This window comes from Arachis hypogaea, chromosome 3, assembly GCF_003086295.3.
Source record: "Arachis hypogaea cultivar Tifrunner chromosome 3, arahy.Tifrunner.gnm2.J5K5, whole genome shotgun sequence".
Lineage (NCBI taxonomy): Eukaryota > Viridiplantae > Streptophyta > Magnoliopsida > Fabales > Fabaceae > Arachis > Arachis hypogaea.
In genome coordinates this window covers 111,355,532-111,378,216 of record NC_092038.1, presented here as the reverse complement: position 1 = coordinate 111,378,216, position 22,685 = coordinate 111,355,532, and the positions used below count along the sequence as shown (strand labels likewise).

At 37.5% G+C, this 22,685-nt stretch overlaps 1 non-coding gene across 1 annotated transcript; it reads right to left on the bottom strand.

Moving 5' to 3' along the window:
• Positions 1 to 12,129: 12,129 nt before the first annotated feature.
• Positions 12,130 to 12,237, bottom strand: LOC112793631 (small nucleolar RNA R71). The gene has a single exon (XR_003198331.1). It is a non-coding gene; the product is annotated as a small nucleolar RNA R71 (small nucleolar RNA).
• Positions 12,238 to 22,685: the final 10,448 nt, after the last annotated feature.

Below are 22,685 nucleotides of genomic sequence, written 5' to 3'. Positions count from 1 at the left end.
AGTTAAAATTTTGAGAAAAAGGAATACTATCGGTACATCTGGAGAAACTTCCCATGTAATTAACCTCCTAATGGGTATAGTGATCATAGTTTCAAGTTTCACCTTGAGGGAGCTACCACGCATCTCATATGGAACATCTGGGGAGGCACTTAGTGCACGAAACCGACTCTGCAAATTTTGCACAGATAGACCGGCAAGCGCTCCGGGTCATCCAAGTAATACCTCAGGTGAGTTAGGGTTGATCCCATGGAAATTGTTGATTTGAGTAAGCAATGGACACTGATGAGCGGATTATTTACACGCTTTTTGGCATTATTTTTAGGTAGTTTTTAGTATGTTTTAGTTACTTTTTAGTATATTTTTATTAGTTTTTATGCAAAAATCACATTTTTGACTTTACTATGAGTTTTTACATTTTTCTATGATTTCAGGTATTTTCTGGCTGAAATTGAGGACCTGAGCAAAAATCTGATTCAGAGGCTGAGAAAGGACTGCAGATGCTGTTGGATTCTGACCCTCCTGCACTCGAAGTGGATTTTCTGGATCTGTAGAAGACCAATTGGCGCGCTCTCAATTGCGTTGGAAAGTAGACATCTTGGGCTTTCCAGAAATGTATAATAGTCCATACTTTGCTTGAGATTTGATGGCCCAAACTGGTGTCGAAATGCCCACCAGAGACCCTTTTCAGGCGTAAAACGCCAGAACTGGCACCAAAGCTGGAGTTAAACGCCCAAACTGGCACCCAAGCTGGTGTATAACTCCAAGGATGGCCTATGCACGTGAAAGCTTCAAGGCTCAGCCCAAACACACACCAAGTGGGCCCCGAAAGTTGATTTCTGCACTTTCTACTCATCTTCTGTAAACCTAGTTTACTAGTTTAGTATAAATAGCATTTTTTACTATTGTATTCGAGTATTCTAACTTTTGGGAGTTCTTCGAACCCTTTTTGGAGGCTGGCCATTTGGCAATGCCCAAACCATTTTGTTCTTATGTATTTTCAACGGTGGAGTTTCTACACCTCATAGATTAAGGTGAGGAGCTCTGCTGTTCCTCATGAATTAATGCAAGTACTATGGTTTTTTATTCAATTCACGCCTACTTCTTCTCCAAGATATACTCTTGTACTTAATTTAGTTAAGTTAGACTGAATGGGTGACCTGTGACAATCACCCACTATCTTCAGTACTCGCTTAGCCAAGATCCGCGTGCCTGACAACCACAAAGCGGTCTACATGATGTTCAACGTAGTCATTGGACGATAGTCGGACTATATTCTCTTAGGTCTCTAATCAATGATTCACATCGTCTCTCCTGACAACAGAGCATCTGAATCTGAGATTAGGATCTTCGTGGTATAGGCTAGAACACTAGATAGCATTCCTGAGATCCGAAAAGTCTAAACCTTGTTTGTGGTATTCCAAGTAGGATCTGGGAAGGGATGACTGCGAGGAGCTTCAAACTCGTGAATGTTGGGTGCAGTGACAGTATGCAAAAGGATCAATGGATCTTATTCCGACGCTAGTGAGAACCGACAGATGATTAGCCCTGCGGTAGCTGTGCTTGGTATTTTTCATCCTAGACGAGAAATCCGACAGTTGATTAGCCGTATAGAGACCGTAGCCGGACCATTTTCACTGAGAGGATCATACAGCTTGCCATGGAAGGGAGCATGCATGATTGGATGAAGACAATAGGAAAGCAGAGGTTCAGGAGCAACAAAGCATCTCCAAACGCTTATTTGAAATTCCCGCCAATGAATTACATAAGTATCCCTATCTTATTTTACATTTTATTTATCTTTTAATTATCAATACCTTATAACCATTTGAATCTGCCTGACTGAGATTTACAAGATGACCATAGCTTGCTTCAAGCTGGCAATCTCCGTGGGATCGACCCTTACTCACGTAAGATGTTACTTGGACGACCCATTGCACTTGCTGGTTAGTTGTGCGGAGTTGTGAAAAGTGTGATCACAATTTCATGCCCCAAGTTTTTGGCACTGTTGCCGGAGATTGTTCGAGTTTGGACAACTGACAGTTCATCTTGTTGCTTAGATTGGGTAATTTTAGTTTTATTTTTGAAAAAAATTTTCATGCATTGTGTTCTTCATTGATCTTCAAGTTGTTCTTGATGATTTTCCTTGTTTTGATCTTTAACTTCTCCTGTTTTGTGTCTTTTCTTGTTTTTCATATGCATTTTCAAATCCATAGTGTCTAAACATTAAAAATTTCTAAGTTTGGTGTCTTGCATATCTTTCTTTTCTTAAAAATTTTCAAAAATATGTCCTTGATGTTCATCATGATCTTCAAAGTGTTCTTGGTGTTCATCTTGATATTCAAAGTGTCCTTGCATGCATTACTTGTTTTGATCTTGCATTTTTATGCTTTATTTCATTTTGTTGTTTTTCTCTCTCTTCATTAAAAATTCAAAAAATTAAAAATATCTCTTTTCAAGTAAATAATACAGAGAAATAAAGATTCAAAACATACAGCAGAGGAATCACAGAGAAGAAGCTGGGCATTTACAAAAACGCCCAGTAAGGAAGGAATTCTGGCGTTAAACGCCAGCCAGGGTATCTGGCTGGGTGTTAAACGCCCAAAGAGGCAGCATTCTGTGCGTTAAACGACAGAATGGATAACATCTTGGGCGTTTAACGCCAGGATAACACAGGGAAGGTAATTTCGTTTCAAATTCAATTTTTTTTCAAATTTTCATGTTTTAATTCATAATTTTAAAATCTTATCTTTCCACATTTTAAAAAATCCTTGCGAACAATTAATGTTTTGATTCAAAAAAATTGCAAGTTTGTTACTTTCTTGTTAAGAGAGGTTCAATCTTTGAATTCTAGAATGATATCTTTTAGTTTCTTGTTAGTCAAGTCATCAATTTTAAAAATCAAATCTTTTTAATTTTCTTTTCAACCATATTTAAAAAAATTCAAATCTTTTTCAACCATATCTTTTCAATCATATCTTTTTAAAAATCAAATCATTTTCAATCATATCTTTTCAATCATATCTTTTTAAAAATCAAATCTTTTTCAATCATATCTTTTTAAAATCTAATCTTTTTCAATCATATCTTTTTAAAATTTTGATTTCAAAATCTTTTTCTAACTTCTTATCTTTTCAAAATTATTTTCAAATCTTTTTCAACTAATTACTATTCCTTATCTTTTTCAAAACCACCTAACCACTTTTTCACTTCCAATTTTCGAAAATCACTAACCCATTTTTCAAAAAATCTTTTTAATTAACTAATTGTTTTAAATTCTAATTTTATGTTATTTCTTTTAAATTTTCAAAAACTCTTTCTCTCTCATCTCTTTCTATTTATTTTATTTAATTGCTAACATTTGTCCTCTACTCATCTAAAAAAATTTTCGAACTCACCTCCTCTCTCTTCTCATTCTTCTACTTATTTTCCTCTGACACATCAAGAATACTGTGACATAGAGGATTCCACTACTCCCTTTTGTTCTCTTCTTTTTCATATGAGCAGAAATAGAGATAGAACATTCTTGTTGAAACTGATCCTGAACCTGAAAGGACTCTGAAGAATAAGCTAAGAGAAGCTAAAGCACAATACTCCAGAAAGGACCTTACAGAGAATTTCGAAAAAGAAGCAGACATGGCAGTCGAACCCAACAACAATGCTAGAGATGCAAGGAAGATGCTTGGTGACTATACTGCACCAACTTCCAACTTCTATGGAAGAAGCATCTCAATTCCTGCCATTGGAGCAAACAACTTTGAGCTTAAGCCTCAATTAGTTTCTCTAATGCAGCAGAATTGCAAGTTTCATGGACTTCCATCAGAAGATCCTCATCAGTTCTTAGCTGAATTCTTGCAAATCTGTGATACTGTTAAGACCAATGGGGTTGATCCCGAGGTCTACAGACTTATTGCTGAGCGGATAATTTATACGCTTTTTGGCATTGTTTTTAGGTAGTTTTTAGTATGATCTAGTTACTTTTAGGGATGTTTTCATTAGTTTTTATGTTAAATTCACATTTCTGGACTTTACTATGAGTTTGTGTGTTTTTCTGTGCTTTCAGATATTTTCTGGCTGAAATTGAGGGACCTGAGCAAAACTCTGAGAAGGATGCTAACAAAGGACTGCTGATGCTGTTGGAATCTGACCTCCCTGCACTCGAAATGGATTTTCTGGAGCTACAGAACTTCACATGGCGCGCTCTCAATGGCGTTGGAAAGTAGACATCCAGAGCTTTCCAGCAATATATAATAGTCCATACTTTATTCGGGAATTGACGACGTAAACTGGCGCTCAACGCCAGTTTCATGTTGCTGTCTGGAGTCAAACGCCAGAAACACGTCACGACCCAGAGTTGAACGCCCAAAACACGTTACAACTTGGCCTTCAACTCCAAGATAAGCCTCAGTTCGTGTAACATTCAAGCTCAGCCCAAACATACACCAAGTGGGCCCCGGAAGTGGATTTATGCATCAATTACTTATTTCTGTAAACCCTAGCAGCTAGTTTATTATAAATAGGACTTTTTACTAGTGTATTAGACATCTTGGGACATTTAGTTCTCAGATCATGGGGGCTGGCCACTCGGCCATGCCTGGACCTTTCACTTATGTATTTTCAACGATGGAGTTTCTACACACGATAGATTAAGGGTGTGGAGCTCTGCTGTACCTCAAGTTTTAATACAATTACTACTGTTTCTATCCAATTCTCTTTATTCCTATTCTAAGATATTTGTTGCACTTCAACTTGATGAATGTGATGATCCATGACACTCATCATCATTCTCACCTATGAACGCGCGTGACTGACAACCACTTCCGTTCTACCTTAGGCCGGGCGCATATCTCTTGGATTCCTTAAACAGAATCTTTGTGGTATAAGCTAGATTGATGGTGGCATTCATGAGAATCCGGAAAGTCTAAACCTTGTCTGTGGTATTCTGAGTAGGATTCTGGGATTGAATGACTGTGACAAGCTTCAAACTCCTGAAGGCTGGGCGTTAGTGACAGACACAAAAGAATCAAGGGATTCTATTCCAACCTGATTGAGAACCGACAGATGATTAGTCGTGCTGTGACAGAGCATTTGGACCTTTTTCACTGAGATGATGGGATGTAGCCATTGACAACGGTGATGCCCTACATACAGATTGCCATGGAAAGGAGTAAGAAGGATTGAAGGAAGAAGTAGGAAAGTAGAAAAAGAAAGGGCATAGTATCTCCATACGCTTATCTGAAATTCCCACCATTAATTTACATAAGTATTTCTATCCTATGTTATTTATCTTTATTTCCTGCTTATTATTTATTATTATTCGAGAATCCATAATCAATTATAATCTGCCTGACTGAGATTTACAAGATGACCATAGCTTGCTTCATACAAACAATCTCTGTGGGATCGACCCTTACTCACGTAAGCTTTATTACTTGGACGACCCAGTACACTTGCTGGTTAGTTGAACGGAGTTGTGTCCACACATAGCAAAGAGCCATTATAATTATTCCATACAACAACAAAGAATACAACATTGATGATCACAATTTCGTCCACCAAGTTTTTGGCGCCGTTGCCGGGGATTATTCGAGTATGGACAACTAACGGTTCATCTTGTTGCTCAGATTAGGTAATTTTCTTTTTGTTTTGTTTTCAAAAATTTTTCAAAAATTTTTTTCCTTTTTTTCGAAAATAAATAAAGAAAATACCAAAAAATCATAAAATCATAAAAACCAAAAATATTTTGTGTTTCTTGTTTGAGTCTTGAGTCAACTTTTAAGTTTGGTGTCAATTGCATGTTTTAAAAAAAATTATTATGCATTTTTCAAAATTTCATGCATTCATGGTGTTCTTCATGATCTTCAAGTTGTTCTTGGTAAGTCTTCTTGTTTGATCTTAATGTTTTCTTGTTTTGCATCTTTTGTTGTTTTTCATATGCATTTTTCTTTTGTTAGAATCCATGCATTAAAGATTTCTATGTTTGGTGTCTTTCATGTTTTCTTTGCATCAAAAATTTTTCAAAATTATGTTCTTGATGTTCATCATGATCTTCAAAGTGTTCTTGGTGTTCATCTTGACATTCATAGTGTTCTTGCATGCATCATGAGTTTTGATTCATAATTTTCATGTTGTGAGTCATTTTTGTTGTTTTTCTCTCTCATCATTAAAAATTCAAAAAAATCAAAAAATATCTTTTCCTTATTTCCCTCCAAATTTTCGAAATTTTGGGTTGACTTGGTCAAAATTTTTTAAAATTAGTTGTTTCTTACAAGTCAAGTCAAATTTTCAATTTTAAAAATCTTATCCTTTCAAAATCTTTTTCAAAAATCATATCTTTTCCATTTGTTTGCCTTTTTTTCGAAAATTTCAAAAATATTTTTCAAATTATTTTCAAAATCTTTTTCTTATCTTTATATCATATTTTTGAAATTACACTAACAATTAATGTGATTGATTCAAAAATTTGAAGTTTGTTACTTTCTTGTTAAGAAAGGTTCAATCTTTAAAAATTCTAGAATCTTATCTTTTAGTTTCTTGTTAGTCAAGTAATCAATTTTAATTTTGAAAATTAGATCTTTTTCAAAATATCTTTTTTCTTGAAAACCTTATCTTTTTATCATATCTTTTTATCATATCTTTTTATCTTATCTCTCATCATATCTTTTTCAAAATTTTATCTTTTTCATAAAAATTTGATTTCAAAATATCTTATCTAACTTCTTATCTTCTTATCTTTTCAAATTTGACTTTAATATCTTTTTCAACTAACTATTTGACTTTTTGTTTGTTTCTTATCTTTTTCAAAACCACCTAACTACTCTTTCCTCTCTAATTTTCGAAAATATCTCATCCCTTTTTCAAAAATTCTTTTTAATTAACTAATTGTTTCAAATTTTAATTTTAATTTTAATTCATCTTTAATTTTTGAAATTACTAACTCCGTTTCAAAAGTATTTTCGAAAATCCCTCTCTCATCTTCTTTAATTTATTTATTTATTTACTAACACTTCTCTTCATCTCTTATCACCTCCCCTATCCTTACTCTTTATACAGACTATTCATCCCTCTCCTTCCATTATCCCCTTTCTTCTTCTACTAATAATAAGGATCCTATTTACTGTGACATAGAGGATTCTTCTTCCTTTTCTTTTCCTCTTCTCTTTCATATGAGCAGGAACAAGGAAAAAGGCACTCTTGTTGAAGCTGATCCTGAACCTAAAAGGACTCTGAAGAGGAAGTCAAGAGAAACTAAAAATCAACAATTCAGAGAAACCTAAAAAAAAAGAGAAAAGGGAAGACAAAAAGCTTCGACCTCCAAGTCATGGGAGATGGAGATATTCATCTCAAGGGTCCATAACTTTGTAGAAGAGCATTTGACTGCACATCAAGAGAGCATGAGAAATTCCCTCATCAAGAAATTCCTGAGATACCTCAGGGGATACATGTTCCTCCACATAATTATTGGAAGCAACTAAGGGTAGAAACACCAAAATCACTAGGGATCATGCAACAGAAGCAAGGAAGAGACATAAAGGAGCTCAAAAAGCACCATTGGACCTTCAAAAGGTGCCACCCTCACTAAGCTGGACTCATTCCTTAACTTCCTTGTTCTTATCTCTCTGTTTTTTTTTTTTTTGGTTTTTTATGTTATATGTTTATTTATGTTTTGTGTCTCTACTTTATGATCATTAGTATTTAGTAACTATGTCTTAAAGCTATGAATAATTCCATTAATCCTTTCACCTCTCTTAAATGAAAAATGTTTTTAATTCAAAAGAACAAGAAGTACATGAGTTTCGAATTTATCCTTGAATTTAGTTTAATTATATTGATGTGGTGACAATACATTTTGTTTTCTAAATGAATGCTTGAACAGTGCATATTTTTGATCTTGTTGTTTATGAATGTTAAAATTGTTGGCTCTTGAAAGAATGATGAACAAGAGAAATGTTATTGATGATCTGAAAAATCATAAAATTGATTCTTGAAGCAAGAAAAAGCAGTGAAAAAAGCAAAAGCTCGAAAAAAAAGTGGCAAAAAAATTAGAAAGAAAAAGAAAAAAAAAGCAAGCAGAAAAAGCCAATATCCCTTAAAACCAAAAGGCAAGGGTAAAAAGGATCCAAGGCTTTGAGCATCAATGGATAGGAGGGCCCAAGGAAATAAAATTCAGGCCTAAGCGGCTAAATCAAGCTGTCCCTAACCATGTGCTTGTGTCATGAAGGTCCAAGTGAAAAACTTGAGACTGAATGGTTAAAGTCGTGATCCAAAGCAAAAAGAGTGTGCTTAAGAGCTCTGAACACCTCTAACTGGGGACTCTAGCAAAGCTGAGTCACAATCTGAAAAGGTTCACCCAGTTATGTGTCTGTGGCATTTATGTATCTGGTGGTAATACTGGGAAACAAAGTGCTTAGGGCCACGGCCAAGACTCATAAAAGTAGCTGTGTTCAAGAATCAACATACTTAACTAGGAAAATCAAAAACACTATCTGAACTCTGAGTTCCTAGAGATGGCAATCACTCTAAACTTCAAAGGAAAAAGTGAGATGCCAAAACTATTCAGAAGCAAAAACCTACAAGTCCCGCTCATCTAATTATAATTAATATTCATTGATATTTTGGAATTTATAATATATTATCTTCTTTTTATCCTAATTGATTTTCAGTTGCTTGGGGACAAGCAACAATTTAAGTTTGGTGTTGTGATGAGCGGATAATTTATACGCTTTTTAGCATTATTTTTAGGTAGTTTTTAGTATGATCTAGTTACTTTTAGGGATGTTTTCATTAGTTTTTATGTTAAATTCACATTTCTAGACTTTACTATGAGTTTGTGTGTTCTTCTATGATTTCAGGTATTTTCTGGCTGAAATTGAGGGACCTGAGCAAAACTCTGAGAAGGAGGCTAACAAAGGACTGCTGATGCTGTTGGAATCTGACCTCCCTGCACTCGAAATGGATTTTCTGGAGCTACAGAACTCCACATGGCGCTCTCTCAATGGCGTTGGAAAGTAGACATCCAGAGCTTTCTAGCAATATATAATAGTTCATACTTTATTCGGGAATTGATGACGTAAACTGGCGCTCAACGCCAGTTCTATGTTGCTGTCTGGAGTCAAACGCCAGAAACACGTCACGACCCAGAGTTGAACGTCCAAAACACGTTACAACTTGGCGTTCAACTCCAAGATAAGCCTCAGCTCGTGTAACATTCAAGCTCAGCCCAAACATACACCAAGTGGGCCCCGAAAGTGGATTTATGCATCAATTACTTATTTTTGTAAACCCTAGCAGCTAGTTTATTATAAATAGGACTTTTTACTAGTGTATTAGACATCTTGGGACGTTTAGTTCTCAGATCATGGGGGCTGGCCACTCGGCCATGCCTGGACCTTTCACTTATGTATTTTCAATGGTGGAGTTTCTACACACCATAGATTAAGGGTGCGGAGCTCTGCTGTACCTCAAGTTTTAATACAATTACTACTGTTTCTATTCAATTCTCTTTATTCCTATTCTAAGATATTCGTTGCACTTCAACTTGATGAATGTGATGATCCATGACACTCATCATCATTCTGGTGGACGAAATTGTGATCACATCAATGTAGTATTCTTTGTTGTTGTATGGAATCCTTATTATGGCACTTATGTGTGGACACAACTCCGTTCAACTAACCAGCAAGTGTACTGGGTCGTCCAAGTAATACCTTACGTGAGTAAGGGTCGATCCCACAGAGATTGTTGGTATGAAGCAAGCTATGGTCATCTTGTAAATCCCAGTCAGGAGGATAAAATTATGGAATTTAGAAAATCAAATATGATTAATAAAAATAAACAGAAAATAAAATGGACAGAGATACTTATGTAAATCAATAGTGGAAATTTCAGATAGGCGTATGGAGATGTTGTGCTCCTCTTGAATCTCTACTTTCTTATTACATTCATCCTATCCTTCTTACTCCTTTCCATGGCAAGCTGTATGTAGGGCATCACCGTTGTCAATGGCTACATCCTATCCTCTCAGTGAAAACGTTCCTATGCTCTGTCACAGCACGGCTAATCATCTGTCGGTTCTCAATCAGGTTGGAATAGAATCCCTTGATTCTTTTGCGCTTGTCATCACGCCTAGCCTTCAGGAGTTTGAAGCTCGTCACAGTCATTCAATCCCAGAATCCTACTCGGAATACCACAGACAAGGTTTAGACTTTCCGGATCCTCATGAATGCCGCCATCTATCTAGCTTATACCACGAAGATTCTGTTGGGGAATCTAAGAGATATGCGCTCGGCATAAGGTAGAACGGAAGTGGTTGTCAGTCACGCGCGTTCATGGGTGAGAATGATGATGAGTGTCACGGATCATCACATTCATCAAGTTGAAGTGCAACGTATATCTTGGAATAAGAATAAAAGAGAATTGAATAGAAAGTAATAGTAATTGTATTGAAACTTGAGGTACAGCAGAGCTCCACACCCTTAATCTATGGTGTGCAGAAACTCCACCGTTGAAAATACATAAGTGAAAGGTTCAGGCATGGCCAAATGGCCAGCCCCCAAAACGTGATGACAGGATTCAAAATGCAATCCAGGATGATAATATGATAGTAAAAAGTTCTATTTATAATAAACTAGCTCCTAGGGTTTACATGAGTAAGTAATTGATGCATAAATCCACTTCCGGGGCCCACTTGGTGTATGTTTGGGCTGAGCTTGATCTATCCACGAGCTGAGGCTTCTCTTGGAGTTGAACTCCAAGTTATAACGTGTTTTGGGCGTTCAACTCCGGATCATGACGTTTTTCTGGCGTTTAACTCCAGACAGCAGCATGTACTTGGCGTTCAACGCCAAGTTACGTCGTCAATTTCCAAATAAAGTATGGACTATTATATATTTCTGGAAAGCTCTGGATGTCTACTTTCCAACGTCGTTGAGAGCGCGCCAATTGGAGTTCTGTAGCTCCAGAAAATCTATTTCGAGTACAGGGAGGTCAGATTCCAACAACATCAGCAGTCCTTTTGTCAGCCTTTTTCAGAGTTTTGCTCAAGTCCCTCAATTTCAGCCAGAAATTACCTGAAATCACAGAAAAACACACAAACTCATAGTAAAGTCCAGAAATGTGAATTTAACATAAAAACTAATGAAAACATCCCTAAAAGTAGCTTGAACTTACTAAAAACTACCTAAAAACAATGCCAAAAAGCGTATAAATTATCCGCTCATCACATTCTCACCTATGAACGCGCGTGACTGACAACCACTTCCGTTCTACCTTAGGCCGAGCACATATCTCTTGGATTCCTTAAACAGAATCTTCGTGGTATAAGCTAGATTGATGGCTGCATTCATGAGAATCCGGAAAGTCTAAACCTTGTCTGTGGTATTCCGAGTAGGATTCTGGGATTGAATGACTGTGATGAGCTTTAAACTCCTGAAGGCTGCGCGTTAGTGACAGACGCAAAAGAATCAAGGGATTCTATTCCAACCTGATTGAGAACCGACAGATGATTAGCCGTGCTGTGACAGAGCATTTAGACCTTTTTCACTGAGAGGATGGGATGTAGCCATTGACAACGGTGATGCCCTACATACAGCTTACCATGGAAAGGAGTAAGAAGGATTGAAGAAAGAAGTAGGAAAGTAGAAAAAGAAAGGGCACAGTATCTCCATACGCTTATCTGAAATTCCCACCATTAATTTACATAAGTATTTCTATCCTATGTTATTTATCTTTATTTCCTGCTTATTATTTATTATTATTCGAAAATCCATAATCAATTATAATCCGCCTGACTGAGATTTACAAGATGACCATAGCTTGCTTCATACCAACAATCTCTGTGGGATCGACCCTTACTCACGTAAGCTTTATTACTTGGACGACCCAGTACACTTGCTGGTTAGTTGAACGGAGTTGTGTCCACACATAGCAAAGAGCCATTATAATTATTCCATACAACAACAAAGAATACAACATTGATGATCACAATTTCGTCCACCACTTATGCTTTTCCCCTTTGTTGTAAGAGACAGAGCTAGAACATGGTTGGACTCAGAACCTCGAGAAAGCCTGAACTCTTGGGACAAGTTAGTCAATTCTTTCTTGACCAAATTCTTTCCACCTCAAAAGATGAGCAAGCTTAGAGTGGAAGTCCAAACCTTCAAACAGAAGGAAGGTGAATCCCTCTATGAAGCTTGGGAAAGATACAAGCAATTAACCAAAAGGTGTCCTTCTGACATGCTTCCGGAATGGATCATCATATGCATATTCTATGATGGTCTGTCTGAGTTGTCTAAGATGTCATTGGACCATTCTACTGGTGGATCCCTTCATCTGAAAACCCCTGAAGAAGCCCAGGAACTCATTGAGATGGTTACAAATAACTAGTTCATGTACACTTTTGAAAGAAATCCTGTGAATAATGGGATGACTCATAAGAAATGAGTTTTTGAGATTGATACTTTGAATGTCATATTGGCTCAGAATAAAATATTGACTCAACAAGTCAATATGATTTGTCAGAATCTGACTGGATTGCAAGCTGCATTCGGCAGTGCTAAAGAAGCCTCCTCTGAAGGAGAAACTTATGACCTTGAGAATCCTATAATGGAATAGGTGAATTACATGGGAGAATCCTATGGAAACACCTATAATCCTTTATGGAGGAATCATCCAAATTTCTCGTGGAAGGATCAACAAAAGCCTCAACAAGGCTTCAATAATAATAATGGTGGGAGAAATAGGTTTGGCAATAGCAAGTCTTTTCCATCATCTTCTCAGCAACAAACAGAGAATTCTGAGCAGAGCCTCTCTAGCTTAGCAAACATAGTCTCTGATCTATCTAAAACCACCCTCAGTTTCATGAATGAAACAAGGTCTTCCATCAGAAATTTGGAGGCACAAGTGGGTCAGCTGAGTAAAAGAGTTACTGAAACTCCTCCTAGTACTCTCCCAAGCAATACAGAAGAGAATCCCAAAAGAGAGTGCAAGGCCATAACTATAACCAAAATGGCTGAACCTGGAGAGAGTGAAAAGGTAGTGATTCCCAGTGAGGAAGACCTCAAGGGACATCTACTGATCAATAAGGAGTTCCCTATTGAGGAACCAAAGGAATTTGAGGCTCATACAGAAACTATAGAGATTCCACTGAACTTACTGTTCCCATTCATGAGCTCTGATAAACATTCTTCCTCTGAAGAGGGTGAAGACATTGTTGAAGAGCAAGTTGCTCAGTATCCAGGAGCAATCATGAAGCTGAATGCCAAGTTATTTGGTAATGAGACTTGGGAGGATGAACCTCCATTGCTCATCAATGAACTGAATATATGGATTCAGCAGACATTACCTCAAAAGAAACCGGATCTCGAAAAGTTCTTAATACCTTGCACCATAGGCACTATGACCTTTGAAAAGGCTCTGTGTGACTTGGGGTCAAGTATCAACCTCATGCCACTCTCTGTAAAGGAGAAACTAGGGATCTTTGAGGTACAAACTGCAAGAATCTCACTAGAGATGGCAGACAAATCAATGAAATAGACATATGGACTTGTAGAGGATATCTTAGTAAAGGTTGAAGGCCTTTACGTCCCTGCTGACTTATAATCCTAGACACTGGGAAGGATGAGGATGAATCCATCATCCTTGGAAGACCCTTCCTAGCCACAACAAGGGTTGTGATTGATGTAGACAGAGGAGAGTTAGTCCTTCAATTGAATGTGGACTATCTTGTGTTCAAGACTCAAGGATCTTCTTCTATAGACATGGAGAAGAAGCATGAAAAGCTTCTCTCAATATAGATTCAAACAGAGCCCCCACACACAACTTCTAAGTTTGGTGTTGGGAGGCCACAATCATACTCTGAGCACCTGTGAAGCTCTGTAAGAGTTTTCTGTCAAGCTATTGACATTAAAGAAGCACTTATTGGGAGGCAACCCAATCTTATTTATCTCTATTAATCACTTTCTCATTTTTATTTTCTAGTATTAGTCTATGTTTTCTTTAGGTTGATGATCTTGTGGAGTCATAAAAATAGCTACAGAATTAAAGCAAAATCAAAAATAGCATAAAAAATAGCACACCCTGGAGGACGAGCTTACTGGCGTTTAAACGCCAGTAAGGATAGCAAATTGGGCGTTTAACACCCAGTCTGGCACCATTCTGGGTGTTAAATGCCAGAAATGGCACACAGACTATCTTTTAACGTCAAAGAAGGGTGTCTGGTGGCTAGCGTTAAATGCCAGTAAAGGTAGCAGAATGGGCGTTTAACGCCCAGTTTGGCAGCATTCTGGGCGTTAAATGCCAGAACTGGCAGCTAGACTGGCGTTTAACGCTAGAAAGGGGCATCAGCCTGGCGTTTAATGCCAGAAATGCCACACAGAGGGTGTTTAAATGCCAGAAAAGTGTAGGGATGAGAAATCCTTGACACCTCCAGATCTATGGACGCCACAGAATCCCTAACTACCCCAACTCACTCTCACTCATCTTCATACCTTTCCATAATCTCTGCACTACTCACATCCATAAACTATTTCCCATCTTACAACTCACCTACCCCCACCCATTTAAATTCAAACCATCTCCCTCCCAAACCCACCCATTTTCACACGGATCCCCTCTCTCTCTTACCCTATAAATACACCTACATCTCCTCCATTTCTTCTTCTCCTCCTCTTTTCTTTCTTCTTTTGCTTCAGGACGAGCAAACCTTTTAAGTTTGATGTGGAAAAAAGAGTTACTTTTTGTTTTTCCATAACCATTAATGGCACCTAAGGCCAGAGAAACCTCTAGAAAAAGGAAAGGGAAGGCAGTTGCTTCCAACTCTGAGTCATGGGAGATGGAGAGATTCATCTCAAAAGCCCATCACTTAAAAGAGGATAGAGTAAACAAGAGAGCCCACTCATGGACCTCAACAAAAGCATAAGGAGATTCCTCACTAAGAAATCCCTGAGATGCCTCAAGGGATGCATTTTCCTCCACACAACTATTAGGAGCAACTCAACACCTCTTTAGGAGATTTGAGTTCCAATATGGAGCAACTAAGGATGGAGCACCAAGAGCACTCCATTATCCTCCATGAAATTAGAGAGGACCAAAGAGCCATGAGGGAGGAACAACAAAGGCAAGGAAGAGATATTGAGGAGCTCAAGCCCTCCATAGGATCTTCAAGAAGAAGAACTAGCCGCCATCACTAAGGTGGACACGTTCTTTAATTTCCTTGTTCTTTTTTTTCTGTTTTTTGGTTTTTATGCTTTATGTTTTGTCTATGTTTGTGTCTTTATTACATGATTATTAGTGTCTAGTGTCTATACCTTGAATTTATGAATATCCCATAAATCCTTCACCCTTATTAAATGGAAAATGTTTCTAATTGCAAAAGAACAAGAAATACATGAATTTTGAATTCTATCTTGAAATTAGTTTAATTATTTTGATGTGGTGGCAATACTTTTTGTTTTCTGAATGAATACTTAAACAGTGCATATTTTTGATAGTGAAGTTTATGAATGTTAAAATTGTTGGCTCTTGAAAGAATAATGAAAAAAGAGAAATATTATTAATAATCTAAAAAATCATAAAATTAATTCTTGAAACAAGAAAAAGCAGTGAAAAATACAAAGCTTGCAAAAAAAAGGGCGAAAAAAATAAAGAAAAAGCAAGCAGAAAAAGCCAATAGCTCTTTAAACCAAAAGGCAAGAGAAAAAAGCCAGTAACCCTTTAAACTAAAAGGCAAGGGTGAAAAGAATCCAAGGCTTTGAGCATCAGTGGATAAGAGGGCCCAAAGTAATAAATCATGGCCTAAGCGGCTAATTCAAGCTGTCCCTAACCATGTGCTTGTGTCATAAAGGTCCAAGTGAAAAGCTTGAGACTGAGTGGTTAAAGTCGTGATCCAAAGCAAAAGAGTGTGCCTAAGAACTCTGGACACCTCGAATTGGGGACTCTAGCAAAGCTGAGTCACAATCTGAAAAGGTTCACCCAGTTATGTGTTTATGGCATTTATGTATCTAGTGGTAATACTGGAAAACAAGATGCTTAGGGTCACGGCCAAGACTCATAAGTAGCTGTGTTCAAGAATCAACATACTGAACCAGGAGAATCAATAATACTATCTGAATTCTGAGTTCCTATGGATGCCAATCATTTTGAACTTCAAGGGATAAAGTGAGATGCCAAAACTGTTCAGAAGCAAAAAGCTACAAGTCCCGCTCATCTAATTAGAACTAAGCTTCATTAATATTTTGGGATTTATTGTATATTCTCTTCTTTTTATCCTATTTTTTTTCTAGTTGCTTGGGGACAAGCAACAATTTAAGTTTGGTGTTGTGATGAGCGGATAATTTATATGCTTTTGGCATTGATTTTAGGTAGTTTTTAGTATGTTTTTAGTTACTTTTTAGTATACTTTTATTAGTTTTTATGCAAAAATCACATTTCTGGACTTTACTATGAGTTTGTGTGTTTTTCTGTGATTTCAGATATTTTCTAGCTGAAATTAAGGGACCTGAGCAAAAATATGATTCAGAGGTTGAGAAAGGACTGCAGATGCTGTTGGATTCTGACCCTCCTACACTTGAAGTGGATTTTCCGGAGCTACAGATACCAATTGGCATGCTCTCAATTGCGTTGGAAAGTAGGCATCTTGGGCTTTCCAGCAATGTATAATAGTCTATACTTTGCCCTAGATTTGATGGCCCAAACGGGTGTCCAAACGCCCACCAGAGACCCCTTTTCTGGCATAAAACGCCAGAACTGGCACCAAAGCTGGAGTTAAACGCCCAAACTGGCACCCAAGTTGGCGTTTAACTCCAAGGATGGCCTATGCACGTGAAAGCTTCAAGGCTCAACCCAAACACACACCAACTGGGCCCTGGAAGTTGATTTCTGCACTATCTACTCATCTTCTGTAAACCTAGTTTACTAGTTTAGTATAAATAGCACTTTTTACTATTGTATTTGAGTCTTTGACCTTTTGGGAGTTCTTCAAACCCTTTTTGGAGGCTGGCCATTTGGCCATGCCCAGACCATTTTGTTCTTATGTATTTTCAACTGTAGAGTTTCTACACCTCACAGATTAAGGTGAGGAGCTCTGCTGTTCCTCATGAATTAATGCAAGTACTATGGTTTTTCATTCAATTCATGCCTACTTCTTCTCCAAGATATACTCTTGTACTTAATTTAGTTAAGTCAGAATGAACGGGTGACCTGTGACAATCACCCACTATCTTCAGTACTCACTTATCCAAGATCCGCGTGCCTGACAACCATAAAGCGGTCTACATGATGTTCAACGTAGTCATTGGATGACAGCCGGAGTATATTCTCTTGGGTCTCTAATCAACGATTCACATTGTCTCTCCTGACAACAGAGCATCTAAATCTGAGATTAGGATCTTCGTGGTATAGGCTAGAATACTAGACAACATTCCTGAGATCCGAAAAGTCTAAACCTTGTCTATGGTATTCTGAGTAGGATCTGAGAAGGGATGACTGCGAGGAGCTTTAAACTCGCAAATGTTGGATGCAGTGACAGTGTGCAAAAGGATCAATGGATCTTATTCCGACGCTAGTGAGAACTGACAGATGATTAGCCCTGCGGTAGCTGTGCCTGGTATTGTTCATCCGAGACAAAAGATCTGACAGTTGATTAGTCATACAGAGACCGTAGCCGGTCCATTTTCACTGAGAGGATCATACAACTTTCCATGGAAGGGAGCACGCATGATTGGATGAAGACAATAGGAAAGCAGAGGTTCAGGAGCAATAAAGTATCTCCAAACGCTTATCTAAAATTCCCACCAATGAATTACATAAGTATCCCTATCTTATTTTACATTTTATTTATCTTTTAATTATCAATACCTCATAACCATTTGAATTCGCCTGACTGAGATTTTCAAGATGACCATAGCTTGCTTCAAGCCAGCAATCTCTGTGGGATCGACCCTTACTCACTTAAGGTATTACTTGGACGACCTAGTGCACTTGCTGGTTAGTTGGGCGGAGTTGTGAAAAGTGTGATCACAATTTCATGCACCAGATACCTTGCCGATCTTAGTCAGGCAGATAGAAAATATAGTTGTCACGAATAGACGCATAAAACAGATAAATAAATAAAAATGTTACTAGATAGGTGTGAAATTAATAGTATAAGAATGGTTGAGGCTTCGAAGACGCTTCTTTCTTATGGATGAACTTTTTTCACCATTTACTCCAACTTCTGATTGATTCATTCCATGGCACGCTGTATATGATTAATGCCGGGTCAGTAGTTATTAATCTCCTCTACTACAGATCAAACACCGGGTCAGTGATCATCCAATCTGAACAGGGGTGAAGCTCTAGCAATCCATTCCCTTGGTGATCCTACTCAAAATGCCACAAACAAGATTGAATCTTTCGGATCAGAGAATGTTACTCCTTTGGTTCTAGCCTATACCACAAAGGCCCTAATCGCCTCACATCTCGGCTGCACTTATGTCTCCAAGTACCCAATGAAGCTGTGGATTAGCCGTCTAAGAGATGTATAATCAAGCTTGTGGTTCAGTACTATCCCGTCAAGGACTCGCAAGAACCCATATGGATAGGGATGACGGTCAATTTATACTCCCAATCCATTAGGATGAATATGAAGATACATATTAGAATAGAATCAAGCATAGATTGAAATAGAATAGTGATATTATTAATCTATAAGAATCAGCAGAGCTCCTAACCTTAACCTTAGGAGGTTAGTGACTCATAGCTTACAAAAGGTAATGTTCGAATTTAAAAGTGGGCAAGAGTACTTAACAAGGGTGGACTATTGTCTATATATACTAATATGGTAACTAAGAATTACAGAAATAAGATAAACTAGTCTTGTAGTGCAAAAATCCATTTTTCGTGCCGACTTAGTGAGTGTTTGGGCTGATCTTGAGTGAAGCCACGAGCTAATGCTCCCTTTTGGGCATCCAACACCAGCTTTGGACTCCTGAATGGGCGTTGGACGCCAGCTACTCCCTTCTGGGCGTTGGATGCTAGGAATGGGGCTGGTGGCTGGCGTTGAATGACAGTTTTGGGCCTTCATTTCCAAAGAAAAGTATGAACTATTATATATTTCTAGAAAGCCATGGATATTAGCTTTCCAATTCCATGGAGAGCATGCCATTTGGACTTCTTTACCTCCAGAAATGCTCCTTCGAGTGCATAGAGGTCAGATCCTGACAACATCTGCAGTCCTTTCTCTATTTTTGAATCAAACTTTTACCAAAGGTCCTCAATTTCAGCCAGAAAATACCTGAAATCATCATAAAACACACAAATTCAAAGTAGAATAAAAAAATATGAATTTTTCACTCAAACCTATGAAAATATAATAAAACTTAAATAAAACATAATGAAAACTATATGAAAATGATATAAAAAAACATATAAAATATCCACTCATCAGCGCTCTGAATCTTTGAAACTAGACTCTGCACGCCACTCAAGTGTTGAGTGACAAGACTCATCTGTTGAACTAGAAGCTTGTTCTGAGCAAGAATTGCATCTACGATATCTACTTACAGAGCTCCCTTCCTTACCGGAGTCCTCTCAGATGAGTATAAGTATTGGTTATTAGCAATAATCTCAATGATCTCACTGGCCTCCTCAGGTTTCTTCTTCATGTGTAACGAATCACCCGTAGAATTGTCCAGAGACATTCTGGCCATATTAGAGAGTCCTTCATAGAAAATATGTACCCTAATTCAATTTGAGAACATATAGGAGGGAACTTCCTGAGCATCGGCTTGTACCTCTCCCAAGCATTATATAGGGATTCGCTCTCTCCTTGTCTAAAGGTATGAAAATCTGTCCTCAACTTAGTCAATCTCTGCGGGGCAAAGAACTTGTTGACTACTTTATTCCAAGTGTTCAAGCTCTCATTGGCTTGAACATCAAGCCACTCCCTTGCTCAATCCCTCACAGCAAATAGGAAGGGCATTATCTTATAAACCTTTGGGTCTACTCTCTGTTGGTCTTTACAGTATCACAGATCCTCAGAAAGTTAGAGATGAACATGTTAGGATCTTCTTGCGGAAGTCTGTGAAACTGGCAGATTTGTTGCACTAGAATGATCAGCTATGGGTTGAGCTCAAAATCATCTACTATAATAGGAGGCACACTAATACTCCTTCCATAGAAATCAGGAGTGGGAGCCATGTAGGGGACTAGGGTTCTTCTAAGTTGTACATTACCATTTGGATCCATAGTGAACTCTCGCTATTTCTGCACACACAAACAGAGAACAAAGAGAAATGGGAATCTCTACGTCAGAGTGTAGAGGATTCCCTATGAAGTATCCTGTGTAACAGAATTAGAATAAAGCAAAACGGGAAATGAACCATAAGTTTTTGAAAATAATTAAGAGAAATTAGGTTACTAATTTGCAAATTAAGCAAAGAGTAAGGCTAATGTTTTCAAAAATTTTAAAGGAAAAATCACTATGAGGACACCAAACTTAATTTCTGAAATTAATACAACTAAATAAAAATCAATTCGAAAATTAAAGTTTGAATAAATAAATGAAATTAAGAAACATATAAAGGAACACCAAACTTAAAATGAGAAATTAAAGAAAAGTAAACAAAACTAAAAGTTGAAAATTAGAACGAAAAGTAATTAAACAAAACTAAAAGAAATACCAAATCTAAGCAACCAGACAACTAGTAGTTGTCAATCACAAATAATCCCCGGTACGGTGCCAAAAACCTGGTGCACGAATTAAAATTTCGCACAGCTTAACTGACAAGTGCACCAGGTCATCCAGGTAATACCTCAGGTGAGCGAGGGTCGATCCCACGAGGATTGTCGGACTGAGCAATAATGGTTATACAGTTGGACTTAGTTAGGCGAAACAAAAGGGGGATTTTGATGGTTGAAACGCATAAAACAGTAAACAAGCAAGTAAAGAAAGCAAATAAATGAATTTGGGGTAAAACAGTGAGAGAAAATAGTTACGGCTTCGGAGATGTTTACTTTTTCGGATTAAAAGTTCTTACCAACTATTTTAAAAATGTATGATTCATTCCATGGAAAACTGTAATCGTCTAAACCCTAATCTCTTAGTGATTTAGCCTCCTCTAACCTTCATTAACCACCACTCTCGTGGCCACTTTATTCCGATTAGAGGGTTAAGTTCAAAAACAAGTTTATGGCCATAAAAACCCTAATTACTCAAAGCTAATAGGATTACATGTCACTTATCCCAATTATTTTATGTAATTAGCAATTTAGGAGAAATTTGTTTTCAAGCTGTAGTTCAAGCGAGATAACTCACTCGAGAATCACAAAAACTCAAGTAGAATTAGGGTCATACTCTCGTTCCACTAAGATTCATAAAATTAAGAACGAAAACAATCCTTGAAATTAAATCCATACATTAATTAGAATAGGAGAATAATAATCTTAATATATAGAAATAAACAGAGCTCTTAACCTTAACCAAGTGGTTTAGTTACTCATGACTTACAGAGAAAAACTAGGGTTCTGAAAAAATGTGCCTAAAGAAGAAGATCCTAGATACAAAAGATCCTTTCCCTTTTATACTAACCTGATTTGATACAAAAATAAAATTAAAATAATAAATCCTAAACCTAAAAGATATTGTTTGTAAATAAAATTACAAAAAAAAAATAAAATAAAACTAATAAATGCTAAATCCACTTTAGATGCCAAAGAGAGTGAATTCGGATTGCTGCTAGCGTTAAACGCCATATTGGGCGTTTAACGTCTTAAGGGGATTAATGCATTCTGGCCTTGAGTCCCTTGCTGGCGCTAAACACTATTTGGGCGTTTAGCGCCCGGGGGGAGCTGCCAGCTTTGTTCCTTTTTGCTCCAAACTCTGTTAAATTGCTCCGAATTTCACCTGAAATCATAAAAATACTAAAATAACTCAAAGTAGCATCCAAAGAAGATTTTCACACTAAAATCAAGTAAAACTAAATAAACTCTAACTAAAAATAATTGGAAAATAATAAGAAAAAGGGGTACAAGATGCTCACGCATCAGGTTCGAGATAGAGTTTTACAGAAAATATTTCTCGCATGTAATTTGTACTGCAAAGGAGTTGGAGCTAACGCAATTGAAGCAGAAGGATAGGTTAGGTCTGTTGCTGAGTATACCCAGGAATTCAACGACTTGTGCTATTTCTCAAAGACTTGCCAAGGAAATCCAGCTGTTATGAAGAGTGGGTTTGCGCTCAGTATGAGAGATGACTTAGAAGAGAGGTCTTCAATTATATATATCCATAAATGATAAGGAATTTCACTGAGTTAGTTAACAAGAGCCAGTTCGCGGAAGATTGCTCCATGAAGTGGGCGCTGTAACTGGAAGGCTGTGGTGAGACTACTCCAGATGAGCCGCACAGGGCCAGAATAGGTTTATGTTTTCGATGTGGGGCACCGGGGCATATGTCCAGGAATTGTTTGAGGAGAGCTATAGGTACTGGACACGTAAGTTGGATTTGTTCTGCTTGAAGCAGGAACCTCACATTCGTCTAGGTTGCATGATATACTTGAAAGTTTAGGATTGGAAACATCAGACATAGTGAGGAACTTGGGATCAAACTAGGAGTTAAGGCCAAGGAGAGTGCTTCCACCCGTTTTCTTTAGTAACCAAAACTTTTTAGGGCGAAAAATTTTGTTAGGGGGTAGGATGTAAACCTCGAGTAATTA